We start from the raw sequence: 9,580 nt of genomic DNA on the forward strand, positions 1-9,580 counted from the left end.
CACGAGTGATACAATATGTCGTGATCTCCTTAGGATGAAAATAGGTCCATTTCAAAGATTATGTGCTTGTTTGCGAACTTATGGATTGGTTGACAGTAAATACGTTCGAATTGAGGAACAAGTCGCAATTTTTTTGAATACAGTCGGGCATGACCAACGTAATCGAGCTGGACATTTTACTTTCTTTCGCTCTGGTCAAACAGTGAGCTTTTACTTTCACAGAGTCTTACACGCTTGTCTTGGATTGTATAGAGATCTTGTGATTAATGCAACTCCTCATAACTCACCATACGAAAAAAAATGTGCAGCCATGGTACTCCTTTTTTCAGGTTAGTGGTTTGTAGATATTTCATCATATTTTTTAAAACTTCAATATTCACATTTATTTTGAAAAGTATTGTTTTTTAAAGGATGCCGTAGGAGCAATCGATGGTACACATATAGCTGCGTATGTGTCTTTAGAGGAGCAAGGTAAATATCGCAATAGAAAGCAAGTGATTTCCCAAAATGTTTTAGTAGCTTGCACATTTGATATGAAATTTACGTACGTGCTTGCCGGTTGGGAGGGATCTGCACATGATGGTCGATTGTTACGGAGTGCAATATTACGCCAAGGACATAAGCTAACAATTCCTGTTGGTAAGTTCTGTCACTATTTTGAAAACATTTCTTCCACACATAAGTTATAATAATTACCTAACTACCATCGTATGAACGACTCTTTCCTAGGTAAATATTACCTTGTTGACGCTGGCTTCCCATCGGTTTCGGATTTTCTTACACCATACCGTAGGACTCGTTATCATCGTAGAGACATTGAAGGTCAACGTCCTGAATGTAGTGAGGAGTTGTTCAATTTTCGACATTCATCTCTACGTAATGTTATTGAGCGCACAATTGGGTTGCTAAAAAAAAGATTTGCATATTTGAGTCATCAACCCTATCACGACATTGACACACAAGCAAAGATAGTCCTTGCCTGTTCTGCCATCCACAACTTCTTAAGGATTGATGACGTTGAAGATGTTTGTGAGGAGGACGACTTAGATAGTAGTGATGATGAGGTTAACCCTACGCGTGTTGATGTACCTGAAGATGAAAATCCAAATGCTCACATATCTTTCACAAATCAGGAAGTGTGGTCTAATAAGAGGAATGCGATTGCTGATTTAATATGGGCTAATTATCTTCCCAATCAGAATGCGGGAATTGATTTCGATTGAAATCTTGTTTTTTTTTCCTATGTAATGGATATAAACTTACTAGACTTTCATATGTAGTAATTGATTGAATTGAAGACGTATTGACATTAAGCATATTTTTTGTTTTTTTTCCCATGTCCTGTAATAGTTGACATAAGATTGCTAGAATTTTAAATATTGTAATTGGAATTGTTGTTATTGGAGACATTGTTGACATGCAATTTTCTTAAATGTTCTTATTTATTGGTTGACCGTAAACAGTTAATCTTGCACTATACAATTCATGGCAAATATTCGACAAAGCTCTGCGGCGCCTTTTCGAGTTCCTAGACCAACCCTTCATTCAGATGTGGAGGAAATAAGCTCAACCCAAGTGGATCCTAATTCTAGGAATCGTCAAATACGTTGGAGTGATGCAATGGATGGTTGTATGATAACTGCACTATTACATCAAGTGTTGTCTAGTCACAAAAGAAGTGACAATGACTTTTCATCATTTCACGTGTCCAAAGCAATCGAGAGCGTGCACAATGGATGCGGAGTGATGGTGTCTGATAAGAATGTGAGGGCGCGATTGAAAACTCTAAAAAAAGAATATGTCGAAGTTCGTCAGTTGTTAAGCATGAGTGGTTTTGGGTTAGATCCTCACACTGGACGTGTCACAGCCGATGTACTAGCTTGGGAGGAGTTGTTGAAGGTATAAAATTTCATTGACCAATATTACTAATATAATTTATGGTGCCCCCTAACTAGCATAAAACATATTTCACTCTTTTTCTTGTAGGGCAAACCAGAATTTGGAAAGTGGAGGACCAAACTTTGTTCTCGTTATGATAATTTGGAGGCTATTTTTGGAAATGATTCTGCTACAGGAGATCGTGCTGTAACCGGCAATGACATTTTATCCCCCGATCATGGTACGTACTAGATCAGACATACAAATTTATATAATTCGTATTATATTAGAGATTCTAACAATTTCTTATTTTACTATTTTTTAGATGAAACTGTGCATGAAATTGATGGTCAAAATGAGGATACGGATCCAAGCCCCATTCGCGCTCCTAAGCATAATGCCGAAGGAGGAACTAACAAAGTTCGCCGTCGACGTACCCAACCTAATGATGAGAGTCTCGTTGCCCTATCAAGCATTGCCGAATCATCCAAAAAAATTGCTATCGCTATGGAGACTCAAGCAACATTAGATACGCTAAACCACATCAATTGGCAGTTGGTTCTAGAAAAATTACAAGGCATGGTATAGAAAAGCATGACATAATGCAAGTAATGAAAATATTTCGATCGGATGAGAGTCTGGCTAGAGTATTTATGAGTTTGACTGATGAAGAATTCATGCGTGATTTAGTATTTGAGAATCTGGGCCGTGATCCGCCTCCACTATTTTAAGATGACTTGGTTGGATAATTTAACAAACATGTGAAAGTATGACATCTATGTTGATTTTATTTGCTATTTTCTTATGATACAGATTTTTTGGGTTTTTTCATTTTCATTTTATGTAATACATTGGACGAAATTTCATCATTATTTATTGAATTGATTATCCGATTATTATTTATGACTGCAAAGACGAATATGTAAGTGGTAGAAATCTTAATTGTTAGGGATAATTATTTCATCTCGACCGTGTTTCTACATTTTCCATATCGAATCTTGGCATATTTTTATCCACAAATTAACTGTTATATTAATTATGATTGATTAGGATTTGGCCGCATTTATGTCTAAAATTTGTTTAAAATTTGGATCACTCACATTGACAAATTTTCATGGGAAAAAACCACTATTTTCCATGGAAAAAGTGACAATTTTCATGGAAAATAGTGGTTGTCAAACAGACAAAGTTGGAAAAAATGATTATTTCCATGGAAAATAATGGCTATCAAACACCAAAAGTTGGAAAATTGCAACATTTTCTAGGTTAAAATTTAAGTCAATCAAACACGTGTAATTACCATTTTCCATGTAAATAATTTCCAGGCAATTGAATTACCTGGAAAATATTTTCTTTCCATACAATTTTCCTACTTGAAATCAAACACACCCTTAGAAACCAATAAATGTCCTTTTCTACTAATTAAAACCACTGGATGGATGGTTACTTGTAATATATTAGTTTAATTAAAAAAAAAAAAGAGGTAAACAAAAAGAGGTGAGGCGGTGCATTTATTTTATATCAATCCATTTCCAAACAAATCCATTTGCCTACACATACCAAAAACATGCAGAGAGATCCGAGAGAGAGAGAGAGAGAGAAAAATAGAGAGAGGAAGAAGAAAGAAGAAAAAATAGAAAATTTTTGCTAAGTTGCTAGAAAATGAGGGTCTATTCTATTAGATTTGGATTTCTCAATTTTGAAAGGTAAGTAAAAAGTTACTTATTATCAAGTTATATTTGATTTTATAGTTGTTATATTGTTAGATTAAATTCAATTTTATTGAAGGGGTTAAGTATAATAAACTATGAAATTAAGTAAAGTGAAAGAAAAATTAGTTTTAGTTATTAAAGAGACTGTAGAAATCGCCCAAACGTGAAATGATTAAGTTTGGGTATTGTCTATTTAATTATTGAAATTATTTAAAATAATTAATTGTTTATTTAAAAATTATATCGTATTTCAGGCGACGATACTAATATCAGAACAGCTTACCAACCGGGTTGATTTTGCGAACATAGTACTGTGACTGGAAAAATATAAATATTTTTAAAATATTTATAAATTAAGTATATTGTTAAAGTATGTGCAATTATATGCAATTATGTGTTCGAATCACATGGTTATTATGGAAATATCTTTTATTGTGATACATGTGGAATTTCAATGATTATTTATTGTACGTTTGTGACTTGGTATATGAGACATGTGATATTGAGATTTGTTTGGTATGTGGGACGTGATATTGAGATTGATCAAAAAAGTACTCGTGATTATGTACTTCTTCTAGTTCACAAAAGGGCATTGGCCGTGTTCTATGGCATTAGCCGTGTTCTATCCTACACGGAGGGTCTTGACCTGACATTGGTCTTGATCGTGTACATATAGTTCACAGAGGAGCCTTGGTCATGTTCTAGAGTTGATTATGAGAAGTTTTTGAGATCGACTTTCGTTCACGGAAGGGCGAAAGGCCCATGGCGAAAGTTCTTAGCTCGAGGGGCGGATTATATATTTCAATCAAAGGGTACATTTTTGGTGGATTTTTCAGCACGTTTAATGTGATGAGATTATAGCATGGTTATCAGCTGATGTTCATATTATGATTTTGAGATGATACTTTACAACTTTATGTGAATATTTCACTTTTGGTTATAATTACATGATGTTATCTTGTGGATTATTAAATGATATGAACTCCATTTTCGATAGATATGTAAAATTGAAAAAAGTATAATTATTTTCTAACTGCTCCACTCACTGAGTTTTCAACTCATATATTTTCTCACGATTTTTTCTACAGGTGGAAATCGATCTTTTTTAGCTAGAAGAGCCTAATGATTTCGGAATAAGAGCCACACGACATGTTGAGTGTTATAATTCATATTGATGAAGCACGAAGTAAATATTTTGGGCCCATCGCATTATATTTTACATAAACATTTGATTTTGTTACATTTTTTTAAAATAACTCATATTCAGTCTTGGTGATAGATTTGACATCTAGTCAACATCTATCATCGGCGCACGTCACGTTTCGAGTCCACTAGGGTGATTCGGGACGGATCGTGTCATTACTTTTCCCTCTCCAGCATTATAATTTGATCATCTGGTAAAGTTGATGTCCTGGGGTGTGCTGAATTTAGTGTTTTTATGACATTGTTTACTGTATGACTGCTTATGCTTAAATGCTTACTTGGTGTCTGCAGATTTTCATATGCTTATAGACAATGTGTGGATCTCGGAGTTGGACATGAAAATTGTAAAAATTTAGGACCTGGTGATTTGGTCCGCAAAGGTCTTGATTTTAAACTAATATTTAGAGACAAAATTTGTTCATCATAATGTGATGTTGGAAACATTAGTAAATCTTAAGCAGAATAAGTAAGCACGTAAAATTTTTAATATGCTACTAGCTTAGGCCTATCACTCGTACTTGCTCAGCTATTCTGCCCAGCCTGGTTGAGGAAAATTGATGAAGAAAAATGTGGACAACCTAGTAAAAGATCACTTTTGGTAGGATTCTACTATTATTAATTTTATTATTTTGATAGGGTTTCTAGTTCTGGTAGGAGTAGATTATCAGTTCTCTCTCTCTCTCTCTCTTTTTTGGTTGGATTTATTGCTTTTCTTAGTCTACTCGGATTAAAAGATCACCTCTCTTCCAATACCTACATAAGAAGAGGGCTAGGCTTGTTAGAAATTTAAACTGCGCCATTTGTTTCCCAATCTATGGCCTAATTTTCAATGTTGTCTTTATTTTATGTTTTTCAGAGTAAAGTCCCAACCTACAGGTTAGGTGTGCAAGTAGTCTCTTGAGACTAGAACCGTCCATTTTGACTGTTAAATGTGCATGTGAAGTGTGAACATCACTTGCCTAACTTTTGAAAGATAGAAAGGTTTGATTTGTGTTGCAATAACTTTCCCTCTATAATTAAAAATGAAAAAGAAAAAGGAAAAGGAAAGGAGAAAGAAGTGGAAAAACCTATAACCCGGCCCAAAAATTGAGCCCCATGGATCAGCTCACCCCTGCCACCACTTTCAGCTAACTCCAGTTACAATGCCTCACTGATTTCCATCTAGGCTGCATACCGAACATGAAAGTTGGCAATGGGTAGGTCTACCCAGTGAAGCCTTACTTTTTAAAGGCTGTCTGCAGATGTATATATCCACTTAATAACCTACTTGCGGCAGTGAATGACAGAAATTTTTGCAGAAAGATTCAGCCACATTTTCATTTTTGTAGTGCATAAACTCAAACATGGCAAGTGTCAATTTTGAGGAAACTTTCCAACATTTTTCTGGTTTTAGTTCATTTATATGCTGTAGTTTTTTATCATTCTGCTTCTTGTCACTATCTTCATCTTTTCAAGATTCAGTGTTCTTATAACTCTTCGCATTAAATAAAGATCTTAAAGTCTCATATTCGAAGTACCAATGGATGATATTGCTTATTTTCTGCTGCATTTTTCTGAGACATTTTTCATGGCCATAAAAATGCCTGATATGTAATGCAATTTTGCAGATATATAGGCTTGGGCTTTTCAGTTTTTTGTTAATGGAGAAAATGGTGTTGCAGAGGATGCTTACGGATATATTGCATGGACTGTCACTATTTTGCCTTTCCATTCAGTCAGGCAGAACCTCCATGTGGGGCTTACTTTATTGAACATATAATAATGTGAAAACCTTATAAAAGGATATGGTAGTTTGAAGGGGTTAGGTTGATTGTAAACCTTTGAGTGAAGAAGGGGACGATTTGGTCTCACCAAATGGATTGATGGTTGGGCGTGGGGTGAAAGGTTCTGGTTGTGTTTGTGCCGGTGAAAATGGTGGTGGGACTGGGTCACAAAATCACCAAGTTTCATTTTTTGGTTATTGGATCAACTAATTAATGCCATTTTGTGGAAATTTATATTGGGAAATTTGAGTATTTTGCTAACAAAAAGTTGCAAGCTTGGTCACAAGATAGGAACATGGATCCCAGAGTATTGAACAGGAATTATGAGGCATCTAGGGGTTGTATAATAGTACTTGAATGTGATAAAATTTTTTATCAAACTCCCGAAGTCTTAATGTCAAACGAGGTTACAAAGAAATAAAAATTTATCAATGAAGCACCGATACTGACACATGTATCCGACACATGTTGGATATTTTGATACGTGATTTTTCAAAAAAATACCAACATGATAGTCGTTGAATTTAAAATTTTTCATTTATAAAGACTCTCTCATTTCCATGTGTAAAGGCTAACTTTCTTTATTTTCTTGTCTCAATTATATAGTCTTGTTTTTTCATTAAAAATGTTTTGTTTTGTTCATTTACTAATATGCCCGTATTTAATTTGTGTAGTTATAACAATTTTTTTCTCTTAATCTTGAAATTGTACAAATATAAATAGGCAAAAATTGTTTTTTGATAACATTAAATAAGATTTCTTAATCTGTGTGAAATTAAAACAAGCCTGTATAAATGAGACGGGAGAGTATAAATTTTAGTTTTATACTTGTTATTAATTTTCTTGTTGAAATATTTTAAATATGAGTTATTATTGTTATTTGCTAATAATTTTGAGCTAAAAATATATAATATTTCTAAAAAAAATGATCAAGGAGTGTCGGTATTCGATATGTGTCCGACATATATAGAACACAGACACGTTCCATGCAACAAAGATATTCATTAACATGCTTTCATATGTTTTACTTGTGTTTCTTTTCTTACAATGTTGCAATGATATGTAGTGTCTTTTACAAAGAAATATATGGTGGATTTTACTTAGATGAAGAGATTCTTATCGTGTCCTTAAAGAATATCCTTTCGTCCTCCATTATTGTAGCATGCCCAGTTATTTGTTCGAGTGCGTGTGGCAGTTTGAGATTATTGTGGTCTTGACGGATTGATTGACAGGCATGCTTCAGCCACACATCGGATGAATCCACTCCCTGCTCATATGCCTACTTAGAATATTGTATGCTTATTTTCCCTGTGTTGATATGAAGACTTGGTTCTTTCAGGTAGAGGGAAGCTATATGGATGCAGCAAAATTAGTGATTTACCTAAGAGAATGTTGTTTGAAGCCAGAGTTGTACAGCTATTTAATTGTAATGACAGTTGTAGTGAAAGAGTTGAATGAATTAGGCAAAGCTCCACCAAGTTAAAAAGGTTCACCAAATCCAGTACGATTGCTGAACTGGATACTGAAAATGTTGGGCTGATCAACAAGTATCAAGAAGATGTTTTGGATGATGTTATGCGCTTGTCTAAATGGGTTGTTGAAGTGGATAGCTCATCAATCCATGGTGTGGTTCATGAAAGACTTCTTGCTGTCTATATATGTGCCTGGCGAGGAGGTGATGCCGAAAGACAGTTGTGGGAAATGAAACTTGTGGGTAAGGAGGCTAAAGGGGATATTTATGGCATTGTGTTAGCCATATGTGCTTCCCAAAAAGAGGTCAGTTCTATTGCTCGGTTGCTTACCTAAATGGAGGCTATGAGTTCTTTACAAAGAAAGAGAACTGTTGCGCAAGTTCTCTCCAAGGATCTGTAAATCAATGTTTTTCGGGCTCAGTCCAACGTATTTTTCTTTACCAACAACCAAACCAACTGGCTCTGATCTACAATCAATGTATTCACCTCGATTGCTATTCAATCTTACCCACAAAGGATAAGAAATGGTGATGATTTGTAGCCACAAGGTAAGGAGAAAACACCACAAAGGTAGGCTATGAAGGAATCACAAATTACACAAAGTAATCAACCGATTTTGGACACCAGAAGGGGCTATTTTTCACACTTCAAAGGGGCAGTCGAAATTCTCTTTAATTTCTCACAAAATTACACTAGAAAATAGCTAGGTTTGTAATCTCATAAAATAAATAATTTAGGATTAGACTTTTATTTGGACCAAAAAGAAATGTAAACGGGCCAAGATTCGAGTCATTCAAGAGGGAATACAATTGGACAAGGTGGAGCTCATGAACTTGGTTGTTGGACTTATTTCATTTATCTGCCTAGACCTATGAAATATAGTATCCCACGTTAACATTATAGCTAGAGATTTATTGGGTATCAAAACCCAACAAGAACCCCTTCATGGTTGTTAAGAGGTTATATCAAAGGTGGTCATTTTGACAATGCTGCAAAGACAGTAATTAAAATGCTGGACTTGAGTTTGTATTCAGAATTCCTTGACAGAGCTACTGTGCTACACGAATTAAGAAGAAAAATTCAACAACTAGGAAAACGACACTTATCTCAATCTTTGCATATGTCTTAAAGATGTGAATTTGATTGGCTCCGGTCTTGTTTATATGCATATAAATAAACATAACTTTGGGTTGTAAAAATGCTATGAGTAACTTGGAGAAGAGCCGAGAGAGTCTAATAAGCTTCTAAAGGTTTGACTTCAATCTCTATGGACTAAACGTGTATAATTCTTAAAACAACATGTATATATACAGATATATATAATGATTTCTAGAGGCTTAATGAAGAACCTTTTAAAATGGTGCATCTCCGTGCTATATTATTTCTTATGGCCTTTTCTGTTCTATGCTGCTATAAGCATTCTCCTATTACAACCTTGGTAATGTCGCAGTTCATAAATGTTTGATCCTAATTGCCTTTATATGGTTGGAATGTTTATTGGAGCTTTCATTGATAACAAACTAAGCCTTGTTTTCAATAAGTTTGATGGAGA

General features: G+C 34.7%; 1 long non-coding RNA gene and 1 pseudogene across 1 annotated transcript; both read left to right on the forward strand.

The window, feature by feature from the left end:
* The window catches only part of LOC111384255, a 14,001-nt pseudogene extending 4,766 nt beyond the window's left edge, over positions 1-9,235 (forward strand).
* On the forward strand, positions 1,604-2,453 carry LOC111384256. Its single transcript, XR_002700869.1, has 3 exons — positions 1,604-1,899; positions 1,997-2,119; positions 2,204-2,453. It is a non-coding gene; the product is annotated as an uncharacterized LOC111384256 (long non-coding RNA).
* Positions 9,236-9,580: the final 345 nt, after the last annotated feature.

This window comes from Olea europaea, unplaced genomic scaffold (assembly GCF_002742605.1).
Source record: "Olea europaea var. sylvestris unplaced genomic scaffold, O_europaea_v1 scaffold2879, whole genome shotgun sequence".
In the NCBI taxonomy this organism is placed as follows: Eukaryota; Viridiplantae; Streptophyta; class Magnoliopsida; order Lamiales; family Oleaceae; genus Olea; species Olea europaea.